At 29.8% G+C, this 13,290-nt stretch overlaps 1 protein-coding gene across 2 annotated transcripts in view; it reads right to left on the bottom strand.

The window, feature by feature from the left end:
• The window catches only part of LOC127290437 (amyloid-beta-like protein), a 694,733-nt gene that overhangs the window by 343,378 nt on the left and 338,065 nt on the right, over nt 1-13,290 (bottom strand). The gene's annotated exons all lie outside the window — the stretch shown is intronic.

The following is a 13,290-nucleotide window of genomic DNA, read 5'->3' as shown; positions in this document are numbered from 1 at the left end:
TAATATTACAGTAATATTACTGTAATGTTACTGTAATATTACCATGAGGCGGCACGGTGTGCCTTAACCAGATTCAACCCAAAAGTTTTTGCTCAGGAAAAATATTTTTTTTCCAGTGAAACTATATGAAAAATACAAACTTTTCTCACAAAAATCAAAATAATCTGTGGAGCCGTTTTTAAGAACGGTCTCATAGAATATTTTTGCCATTAAAAGTACATTTTTTAAAATGAAAATTGCGAAAAGAAGTTTATTATTGTATTACAGTTTCTGTCACAAAACCAGGGGGCACATTTACAAGCCCCCCCCCCAAGAAACATAGTGGGGTTTTGGGATATAATAATGTATGATATTCTAATATTTTATTTGTAATGTGAAAACTAGTGTTTGACTAGTCGAACAGTTTGTTCGGTCCAATATGGGTTAAGTAAAGTGATACATTATAAGTGGGTAATAATCGCTCCCTATTTCAAACAGTTAAAATTCTTTACTACTTTATACAGTGCATGCGTAAACGTATGATCTTTGGACATTTTTAATATTTTCTTAATTCACACACGCATACAATATGAACCCAAGGAGGGTTTTCATGCCGGATCAGTATCGGACCGATGTCGAATTTCGACATACCAATGTCATATCGATACTGATATTCGGTACTGTTTCGGTATCGAAAGGATGTTGGAATGTAAGATCGGACCGATACTGTTTTCCTACACCGTATCGGGTAGTATCGGGCCAATGTCGGATTCCAATATTGTAAATATTGGAATCCGACATTGGCCCGATACTGAAATTTAACCTCGATCTAATATTGGATTCCAACATTAAATTTAAAAAAATAGTAAAAAAAAATTTATTGAATTTATTAAGTTTAACTTAGTGTTATTTTTTATTTTCTGTAGATTCCACATACATGATTTTTTTTCCCTATCTTAAACGCAATTGAACGCACAACTCGAACATTTTGAAAAATCCTAACCGACGCCGAGATTCGAAAACCCTAACCTAACTCTAAATGCATAATACGAACCTAACGCTCTAACCGCAGAGCCATTGAGGCCTTGATGGTTATTATTGTAACTATCAATTATATTATAATTGATAATTATTATAAGTTCATTTGCTTTTTGCAGGGGCGTAGGCAAAAAAGAAGTTTTAGGAAAGATTTTATGATTTTAACCCCAAAACTACCCACTATGTTTCTTGAGGAGCATGTATATGTGCCCCCTGGATCCACGTCTGATACTGTAATACAATAATAAACTTTTTTTCGCTATTTTCATTCAAAGAAATATATTTTTAATAGTGAATATATTCAATGGGACCGTTCTCAAAAACAGCTTCATAGATTATTTTGATTTTTTTGAGAAAAGTTTCTATTTTCCATATACTTTCACGAGAAAAAAGAATTTTTACTGAGCAAAAACTTTTGGGTTGAGTCTGGTTATAGCGCATCGAGACGGACATTATAAACTTACTGTAATATTACGTGCTACTTGGGTATGTGCAAGTTACAGCTTGATCTGAACAACATTTTTCACTTAGTACGCTACCCAGGTGAAACGATTCTACGGAAATCACTCCACGGAAATTCTATACGGAATTCCGCAAAATTTTGAAAGTATTCCTTTCGTAATTTTGCGAATTTTGTTGGAAGAATTCCATACAGAATTGCACAAATTTTTCAATAAAATTCCACAACATTATTTTTTGCTAATTTTTTTGTGATTTTAAAATAACTGCTGCTACTATAACGAAAACTAGTCGACAATGATGTTCCTGGTGGATATAATATAGAATTTATGATAGATTAATTAATATCTAGTCGAACTTATTTGAGAGGTCAATAAAACGTTTTCCAAAAGAAATTTACTATTTTTCAGTCAACTAACTAACGGTAGTTGAATTTCTCGACTAATTTTTTTCAATGTATCCACCAGCAGTTATTTTAAAATTACAAAAAAATCAGTAAAAAATACACTCAATAAAAAAACTAGTAGATTTGACTACTTTTTAACTACCCTGCATAGTTCAATAGGTCCTTAACTGAATTTAAAAAGTTGTATAAACTATTAAAAAGTAGTTAAAAGAACTAAGAATTTAGTTGGGTCAAGGAGATTTTGTAATTGTTCTAATTTTTGAAGTTGATTTAACTACTTTTGTTAAGTACAATTAACTACTAATTCTTAACTCCATAAAAAATAGTTAAATTGACTACACGCACATAGTTAAAATAACCAAAAAAGTAGTTACTTTTACTACTTTCAACTCAGTTAACTAAAGGTAGTTGAGGATTTCGGCTAAATTTTTTTCAGTGTACAGTTGTGAAATTCTAACAAAAATTTTTTGCAATTCTGTATAGAGATTATGTGTGTAATTCTTATAAAAAATTCGCAAAATTACAAAAGAACTTCTTTCAAAAATTTTTCGGAAATTTTTGCGGAATTCCGTATAAAATTTTTACGGAATTTCCGTGGAGTAGTTTCCGTAGAATCGTTTCACATACACGAAGTTTAACCTGTAAGATCGGTCTTTTATTTATTTATTTTTTTTGAAAGTTAAAAATGTGTACTTTCACCACAAAAAATATTGAAATATCCCTTCTTGTTATTATTTTCGGGACATTAATTAATTAATTAGTGATCGTAAAAAATGATATATTTTGCAAACAAAAAAAGTTATTGCAATTCTGAAGATACCAATTGAAAACTGACGTAATTCCCCATCCAACAAGCTCTATATAAACTATTTTGGATTGGAGGATTTTTTATAAACAATTGCCATGTTAGCCAAAGTACTTCATATAGGGCTCGTTGGATGCCGAATTATGTCTACTTTCATTAAGTAACGTCAGAATTACGATAACTTTATTTGTTTATAAAATATATCATTTTTATTAACCTTAATAATTAGTTTGTTAAGGGGACTTTCTGATTTAGAATTGACAAAAAAGGAAGGTTTTAAAACTTTTATTGTAAGAACAGTATTAAAGAAATTGTAAAAACTATTTTTGGACATTGTAGCACATTGCGTAGAGAAAATTTAAAAAATATGTTTGAGTGTATTTAGTTCAATTTCATAGCTGTAGGTGGCGTCTTCCAAAAGATACCTTTTTTTGGTACGTTAGTTTCCGGGCAACCTGTAATACATAAATTCAAGTTCCAAACGGGAATCTCTTCATAAGGATTTATTCTGGGGCCTAAACCTCAAAAACGATTTTTTTTAAAGGTTTTTTTATTTTTTATGTACATTTTTCTCAAAAACTCGCAAAAACGCCGTGTTTTTGGGTCAATTTACCTCCATATAAAAACACAGGGGGTAGAAATATGAGTTTTTAGAGGTTTAGGCCCCAGTTTTTTAAATAAAGAATCGAAAAATTTTTGGGATTTCAAAATCGGTTCGGTAGATTTCGAGAAAAGCTCTGTACCAGTTTGAAAAATGAGTTTTCGAGAAAAACGCGTTCAAAGTTTTCATAACATAGTTCATTGAGTCATGAATATCAAACAACTTTTTATTACAACAGAACTTCGTATCCCGCTGTTTTTAGGGTCACTGATTGCGAATTTGATGTCCGTTTTGAAAAATTCAAAATGGCGGATCCAATATGGCGGACGAAAAAATAAAAATTCAACCGGATTTGCTTAAAACTTGCTACTCGGGGGTTTTTGGGGTCGCTGATTACGAATTTGATGTCCGTTTTTGAAAATTCAAAATGGCGGATCCAATATGGCGGACGAAAAAAATAAAAAATCAACCGAATTTGCTTAAAACTTGTTACTCGGGGGTTTTTGGGGTCGCTGATTACGAATTTGATGTCAGTTTTTGAAAATACAAAATGGCGGATCTAATATGGCGGACAAAAAAAATAAAAATTGAACCGAATTTGCTTAAAACTTATTACTCGGGGGTTTTTGGGGTCGCTGATTATGAATTTGATGTCAGTTTTTGAAAATTCAAAATGGCGGATCCAATATGGCGGACTACAAAATAAAAAATTAACTTTTTTAATTAATTAAAACGTTTCTAGAACGTTAATGTTTTGTGCCTATATTCATAACTAGCAATCTTAAAAGGCCACAAGTAACCATTTTCAACTAAATTTAATTAATTTCTTAATCTTTGTCCGCCATATTAGATCCGCCATTTTGTATTTTCAAAAACTGACATCAAATTCGTAATCAGCTACCCCAAAAACCCCCGAGTAACAAGTTTTAAGCAAATCCGCTTGAATTTTTATTTTTTCGTCCGCCATATTGGATCCGCCATTTTGTATTTTCAAAAACTGACATCAAATTCGTAATCAGCGACCCCAAAAACCCCCGAGTAACAAGTTTTAAGCAAATCCGGTTGAATTTTTATTTTTTCGTCCGCCATATTGGATCCGCCATTTTGTATTTTCAAAAACTGACATCAAATTCGTAATCAGCGACCCCAAAAACCCTCGAGTAACATGTTTCAAGCTAATATCAATAAAAGAGGAACACCAAATATGTAAATAAGATAACTGTAGATTGTTGTTGAAATACATACCGTCATAAATATTGTTATAACTTTTGTTTTTGTACATAATTTTTAAAAAACGTTTTGGGACAGTAATTCTATGATACTATGGAACATTTTTAAGCAAAAAAAAATCGATTTTTTTGAAATTCTAAACCAGAAAGTCCCCTTAACTAAAAATTGTAACAATAAGTACCTAGATAAAAAAAAATATTGACATATATGTTTTCAAATGAAGTTATTGTAATCTGATGTTACTAAATGTAACGTTACTTAATTCCGCATCCAACGAGCCCAATATAAAGTAGTATTTTGAATTAGTAGATTGTTAATAAACAATTGGCTAACATTTCAATTGTTTATAAAAATTCTTCTAATCCAAAATAGTTGATATAGGGCTCGTTGGATGCGATATTGCGTCAGTTTTTAATTGGTAGCTTCATAATTGCAATAACTTTATTTATTTGTAAAATATTTCATTTTTTATTAACATTAATTAATTAATCAATAAAAATAACAAAAAAGGACATCTCAATATTTTTTAGGGTGAAATTACACATTTTTAACTTTCAAAAAAAAAATATATAAAAAAAGACCGATCTTAAGAAAAAGTCAAAAACAAATTTTGACTTGAAAAGGGTTAAATTTTGAATTTTTAGAAAAATTTTTTGCACCATTCGAAAGAGCAGGAAAAAATCTTTGGAAAACATATAAATAAAATTCACTGTTTAAATTTTTCACATGAATTCAACCCCATCCCTCTCTTACAGTTTTTGAAAAAAACTAACTAACTAATTAGAAATCACGAATATGGTTCTTGTAACTGTTTATTCATACTAGTATAGAGGTGATAATTTTCATATAATTTACAGAATACTGAGTCAATGAACCTTTATAGAAAGATTGAGGTACGAAAATGTCAAAAAAAAATTGCCAATCTAAATTTGCTAAGAAAAATATCAAAAACTTGACAGTTCCAAAGTATATTTTTTCCAAAATTTCCAAAGGACAAAATTTTCAAACAAAAAAATTTCCAAAATCAAAAAAAATAATTCCTAAAGAACAAAAGTCTTTCAAAGTGTGTGATTAAAAGATGTGAACGAAAAATTGCGATTAAAAGTGTAGATGATAATTTATAAAATGAAAAAAAACAAAATTTTTCTTAATTCTATTTCTCTTTCTATTTTGGCTATCGTGTAAACTAGAATGAGAAATATTTATCGAAAAAAACGATTGGCAGACTCTTTTCATTTTTCAACAACAATTTTGTAACTTAAATTGTTTATAACTTTTAAAAATATTAGTGGATTTTAAAAATCCCAGTATACACAAAAACCACACATGCCAGGAACATACTGTCCAAATTTGAAGTTAATTGATTGAATGGTTTTAAAATGAGAGTGTGACAAAGTTGAAAATATGCAGTTTTGAGAAAAATGCGTGTAAAGTTTTTTAAGTAGAAATTAAACAAAAAAGTGATTCTTACTCAATCGGCGATAACGGCTCCATACATAGATCCTTCTTTGGCTTCTAAAAGATCATTTTCAAGTAATGTAATGTCTGTCAACTATCAGTGAGTGCCTTTGGGCTATTTACTGCTACCCGACCAGTATAAACGCGTGCGTTTGCGCGCTCGGTAAGTTGTTGCATGTTGCTACTCAATTTATATCAGTTCTAGACCTTGGAAATACTTTAGACTAATTTTACCGTGTTCTTAAATAGTTCTTAAAAATTTTGATTTTTGAAAAAAATCACCGTAATCTCCCCTTAATGTTTATGCAGTTTTAATTTTTTTCTTCAATTTATTTGATAAATTTTTTTCAGTATTGGATTCCAATACTCTTCATTTTAATACTACACAAATGTTTATTTGTGACTTAAAATTAATTAATTAATTTAAAAAGAATAAAAACTTTTAACTGCAACTACAAAAAATTACACTTATATCCACTTATATTATCAACAATTGTAAGAGACACAATTACTTTAGCTGTTAGTTAAATAACCATCCTACTAATTTTATTATTATTAAATCGGTTGACAATTCGTATTTATCGTATTTTTTTAAGTGGGTGATAGCTTTATCTAACCTAACCTTATAAATGAAAAAAGATAATGTTGAATTTCTTCTGCTGTCATTGCCTAAGAGTCTAAAAATTCCTGATCTTCGCGTGATATTCTGATTGTTTCCGGGGGTCTCTTTTGTAACTATCCTTTGTGAAAATTTGCTGATGTTGTGCATTCCTTTGTCATATGTCCAGTCTTTCCACACTTGTAACATGACACCGTTCTTATAGTTGACTCTTGTGCTGCAGGTGTATTTATTTTGTTTGTCAACTGTCTATAATTTGTTGAAGGTTTAGATGGTACATTTAATGTATTAGGTCTAATTGTAAATCTTGGTAAAATTTTATTCGTAACTTGTTTTTTTTGCACGTTACTTTCCTTAAACCATAATTCTAATTCCATGGCATGCATTCGAGCTTCATTCAAATTTAGCGGTCGTTGAGCCTTTATCTGCAATCCTATGTCTCAATAAATGTTCATCATGTATTTTTTTAAAATTTCATTTTCTTCGTTTTCATTTGCAACTTGTCGTTTAATTGGGTTTGTATATTCTGATTGAATTGCGTATTTTAATTCGTGACAAATTTTCCTATATTTATTGTTGAAACTTTAAATGTCTTCGGTAGGATTTTGTTGTCAATTTAATAACTTTGATCCAAGCATTGACACTGTACAGTTTTGTGTTAAATTTACAAGTAAAACGTCGAAAAGTTGTAAATTTCGTTTTGGTTTTAAATTAATAGCGTGGCATCACTGAAACGATATTAGAAAAAAAATTGTATGAGCAAGAACTTTTGGGTTGAACTTAGTCCAATCTTACCGTGGTGGTGATTATTTCAGATCATTATTACCTGTTAAAGTTAATGCAACTAGAAGTAAGTTATTTAATTTATCCATTAAATTTAGTACGTTATGGAATCATTTTAAAACTTTTACATTATCACAAAATATGGAAACTATACCTGAAGAAGTTGAATTTGCAAAATATTTATCGTCGCTTGGGGGGAAGAGTGTGCTAACTCAGGTTAACGACGGAAAACATGCCATTTGACGCGATCGGTGAAAACTGTGCCTTTTCGTGCAAGCTTTGAAAAACGTACCTTTTCGGACGAACAGTGGAGAAAGTGCCTTTTCAGCGATGCGAAAATTTGTTTCTTTTATTTAGGTTGGCATTACAATGACGAGAAGTTGTTCATTGAATATAAATGTTTTTAAAAATAATTTTAGAACTAAAATTATTATTTTAATTAATTCAATTTTAAATGGTATTACAGGAAACATGTTTAAATCTTTATGCAAAATATTATGATAAAATTTTTATTATGTTTAGATAAATAAAAATAACTAAATGTACTTTTCTAAAAAATAATAATTTATAATGCGCTTTTGTAATTATTATTTTGGGTAAGTAATATAATACAATTATATTAATAACTAATTAATATAAGTAATATTTATTTTTCAAAGCCATACAGTGAAAAAAATTTAAGTTGAATCATATGATCGGTTTCTTATATAAATTTGCAATGCCATTAATACTATTATATTCTTCATTTGCTATACTTTTTTTTATATTTATAAAACTATTTTTCGTTACTTTAATGTAAATTGGAAATTATTCTTTTTCCTGATAATGAAGATAAATAAAAGTTTTAAGATAAAATATCATTATAAACTTCCCAAAAAATTTTAAATTTTACACACTATCTATTTATGACATTTTTTCTCTTTTGTTTTTGAAAAACAAAATTAACCAATTTTTATTAATATCAGTGTCAAGAAATTGAGAATACAGAAACTACTGTCTTTTCTTTTATTTTCATGTTAAAATGTCACTAATTCCTTGAATTTTCGTTAACAGAAAATATAATTTAAAAAATGGATTGTAAGTAAAAATTATGCATTCATTATTTAACTTAAAAATTATTAAATTTATGAAATTTTTTTTAAATAGAACAATTTTTTTGTTTGATCAACTACAAGCGCAACAAATCTTTGAAACAGATTTTTCTATTCCATCACCAGAGAAAAATTTAGTATTCACAGATCTTCCTTAGCGGATGGGCCCAACGCGTTTTGAACGGAATAGCGTTGAAACACCGTTGGGAACACAACGGTCACTAAAAATGTTATTTAAACAATAAAATATGATAAAGTATTTAAACAATTAATAAGACTTTGACAAGAAAAATATTTAACCCAATGAAAGTCGATGATGCATCTAGACACAAACAAAAAAAATGCTAAAGACTTATTGAATATTCATAAAAAATTTTACTAGAAGGTTTTCGGGGCCGATAATTGCAAATTTGATATCAGATTTACAAAATCAAAATGGCGATTCAAAAAAATTGAACACTAATCGAATTCTCTGAAAGCTCGTTAGTCGGGTTGTTTTTTCGGTCACTGATTATGAATCTGATATTAGATTTTCAAAATTCAAAATGGCAGATCAAAAAAATTAAACATTAATCGAATTCTCTGAATGTTCGATACTCGGGGGTTTTTGGGTTCGCTGATTACGAATATAATAAAAGATTTTAATAATTTCAAAATGGCGAATCCAATATGGCGAAACAAAAAAATTAAACTTAAAACAAATTCTCTGGAAGTACGTTACTCGAGGGTTTTTTGGGTCGCTAATTACGAATATAATAACAGATTTTCAAAAATGAAAATTGGGGATCAAAACAATTAAACAATAATCGAATTCTCTCGAAGCTCATTACTCGGAGGTTTTTGGGGTCGTTGATTACGAATATAATAATAGATTTTCAAAATTCAAAATGTTGGATCCAATATGGCGGATGAAAACAATTAAACATTAATCGAATTCTCTCAAAGCTCATTACTCGAGGTGTTTTTTCGGTCACTGATTACGAATCTGATATTAGATTCTCAAAATTCAAAATAGCGGATCACAAAAATTAAACACTAATCGAATTCTCTAGAAGCTCGTTATTAGAGGGTTTTTGAAGTTGCTGATTACAATTCTGACATTAGATTTTCAAAATTCAAAATATCGTTTTAAAAAAATTAAACACTAATCGAATTCTCTGAAAGCTAGTTACTCGGGGTGTTTTTTCGGTCACTGATTACGAATCTGATATTAGATTTTTAAAATTTTAAATGGCGGATTAAAAAATTGTATTAATCTTTTTATATTTAGCAAATTAAATAAAAGCTTAAAGGTTGTTTTGAGTATTTAGGGTTTTTTATTTAATTTCATTTCGTTATGATGACTAAATATTTAAAATACATGTTATTAATAAACAGTAAACGTAAGGTTATTGAAGAAACAACAAAACTTTAATTTAAACTACACTACCGTCGGAAATTGTTGGTACGGCTAACGAGCGATAAGTAGAAATTTGGTGCTAACTTTAAATCAAGATATTTTTAGTTAGAAAAAAAACAGAGACTACTAACTTAGATGGTTGGAAAGCCGATAACATTCTGCTTCTCAATGTATATCAAGAAATTTTTTTTCTTTTTTTTGGTATTTATTACACCGAAAAGATTTCAAGAAAAAATTATGCAATTTTCTACTTTCCTACTAATGTTTTTTGACTCCCGGCATAATCTAGAATAATGCATGAAAAAATTTGACAATTTTACAACATAATCTTTAGGCTCTTAGCTTTAATTTGTATTTTTTAAACTTAAAAATTTTTTTGTGGTTCCTGAAATATGTTAAAAAAAGGTCCGAGCATGTTTTCCTACAACACAGCCGTCAATCATCACTTTTCGAGAATGTTTTTCTACAACCCAGCAGCAAGACGGCGAAAAGTGATGATTGACGGCTGAGTTGTAGGAAAACATGCTCGGACCTTTTTTATCATAATTCAGGAAACTCAAAACATTTTTTAAGTTTCAAAAATGTAAATTAAAGCTAAGAGTCTAAAGATTATGTTGTAAAATTGTCAAAAACCCTCTAATAACGAGCTTCCAGAGAATTCGATTAATGTTTAATTTCTTTGATCTGACATATTAGATCCGCCATTTTGAATTTTGAAAATTTAATATCAGATTCGTAATCAGTGACCGAAAAAAGAACAAGAGTAACGAGCTTTCAGAGAATTCGATTAGTGTTTAATTGTTTTCATCCGCCATATTGGATCCAACATTTTGAATTTTGAAAATCTATTATTATATTCGTAATCAACGACCCCAAAAACCTAAGAGTAATGAGCTTCGAGAGAATTCGATTATTGTTTAACTGTTTTGATCCCCAATTTTGATTTTTGAAAATCTGTTATTATATTCGTAATCAGCGACCCAAAAAACCCTCGAGTAACGTACTTCCAGAGAATTTGTTTTAAGTTTAATTTTTTTGTTTCGCCATATTGGATTCGCCATTTTGAAATTATTAAAATCTTTTATTATATTCGTAATCAGCGAACCCAAAAACCCCCGAGTATCGAACATTCAGAGAATTCGATTAATGTTTAATTTTTTTGATCTGACATTTTGAATTTTGAAAATCTAATATCAGATTCATAATCAGTGACCGAAAAAACAACCCGAGTAACGAGCTATCAGAGAATTCGATTAGTGTTTAATTTTTTTGATCCGCCATTTTGAATTTTGAAAATTTAATATCAGATTCGTAATTAGCGACCCAAAACACCCCCGAATAACGAACTTTCAGAGAATTCGATTAAGGGGTTAAACCACTCTAGAGCGTCAAAAAAAGGCCTAACTTTAGAAATTTTTTTCAAGAAAAGTTTAAATGTACTGAAAAATATGTTTACATATCTTTATTAGGTACACTTTAAAGAGAAAAAAAATATACTTCATTATTTATTTTTTTTTAAATATCAAATTTACAGGTACGTGATAGGAACCCTTTCTAAGAGGAATCACGTCGCGGCCGGAAAGGTTTTAGCTCCAATTTTCATCCTAGAACAAAAAACAAATTTCTTTCTATTTTTACATCTTAAAAGCTAGAGAAAGACGTAGGGGATTTTTTTTCAATTGATTTTTGCAAAAATGGCGAACATTTTAAGGAAAAACCGAGTTTTTTACTTAAAAAATTGACACTAAATTGTTTATAACAAAAAAAATATGCAACATAAAAAAAATCCGTACGTCTTTCTCTAGATAATGTTATTGAGAAGCTACAGTTTAATTTTTAAGTAAATCGGTTGAGATTTGTAAAAGTTATGTTTCCGGCCAGCACAAAAAATGTAGTTTTGAGAAAAACGAGTTTAAAGTTTTACTTACGACTTTTTGGATATACCTTCAATCTGCAATGCCTGCGCCGTATAATTGACCTTCCAAATTAAAAAGTGTTTCGACTTATAATTGATATTGTTTCTTATTCTATACACCCTTAGGCACCTTTTAAAGCAAAAAAAATTTTTTTGATTTTTTGAAAATTCTAGAGTGGTTTAACCCCTTAATGTTTAATTTTTTTGATCCGCCATTTTGTATTTTGAAAATCTGTTATTATATTTGTAATCAACTACCCTAAAAACCCCCGAGTAACGAGCTTTCAGAGAATTCGATAAGTGTTTAATTTTTTTGATCCGCCATTTTGAATTTTGAAAATTCAATATCAGATTCGTAATCAGCGTCCCAAAAAACCCCCGAGTCACGTACTTCCAGGGAATTTGTTTTAAGTTTAATTTCTTCGTTTCGCCATTTTGAATTTTCAAAATATGTTATTACATTCGTAATCAGCGAACCCAAAAACCCCCGAGTAACAAGCTGGTGGAGAATTTGATTATGTTTTAATTTTTTTCTATTCGTTATATTTTATTTCGTATTTTGAATTTTGGCAATCTGATATCAAATTTGTAATCAGCGACCCCGAAAACCCGATAGTGACATTTTTTATGAATATTCAATAAGTCTTTAGCATTTTTTTTAATTTGTGTCTAGATGCATCATCGACGTTCAGTGGTTTAACTATTTTTCTTGTCAAAGTCTTATTAATTGTGGGGATCGTAGCATGATATAGCAGTGTTCCTTAATGTTTCTCTCTCTTGCGTAGAAGGAGATAAGACTACAAATACTTCTCTCTCACAACGAGTGAGAAGGAAGATGCGCGCGCTTTTAACCGCATCGCTTGATTTGTACAGTCGGTCTGGAACCACTATTTGAAATACACGCATTATCCTGCGTTGAATTTAATAAATTAGTTAATATATAATAAGTGCCTTAGAATTATTAATTATCACCTTGAACACGTATATCTGTGTGGATTCCCTTCTGAACTTCTTTTCAACGTAATAAAGTAATATTTAAATAATAGAATCCCACATTGGTGACCCCGACGTGATTCGTCGCACGCGGTCGGAAAAAGAATCCGTAAAAATCGGAGTGATCCGGGACAATAAAGTGCTAGTGGCAGTGATAAACATTTAGCAAAAATTTACGAAAATTATGCTACCAAGAATTTTCAAAAATTTGTGAAAAATACTTAGTCGCCAGCACGAGATATTTCGGAGCACATGTTCGACTGACGCCACGCCATTGCACGGCATTGGAGACGGCAGCAAATTTTCTTTTGCCCTTTCCTTTATTTCAATTCCTCATAGAAATTTAAATCTTATTCCCGGATCCCATGTTTTTTTTCCAAAAATAAAAAGAAAAAATAATGATAGGAGAAATTTTTTTCTCTTCTTCCGTTTTTTTCTTATATTTTTTTCTCATGACATTTTTTTTCTGTTCGGTCACTTATTATTAAATTTTCGCAGTGGTTCCTACCGCAAG

Source organism: Leptopilina boulardi, unplaced genomic scaffold (assembly GCF_019393585.1).
Source record: "Leptopilina boulardi isolate dan_hultmark-lab unplaced genomic scaffold, ZJU_Lbou_2.1 LbouV2_66, whole genome shotgun sequence".
Taxonomy (NCBI): Eukaryota; Metazoa; Arthropoda; class Insecta; order Hymenoptera; family Figitidae; genus Leptopilina; species Leptopilina boulardi.
The sequence above is the reverse complement of the archived record's forward strand: the minus strand, read 5'-3'. Positions and strand labels throughout refer to the sequence as shown.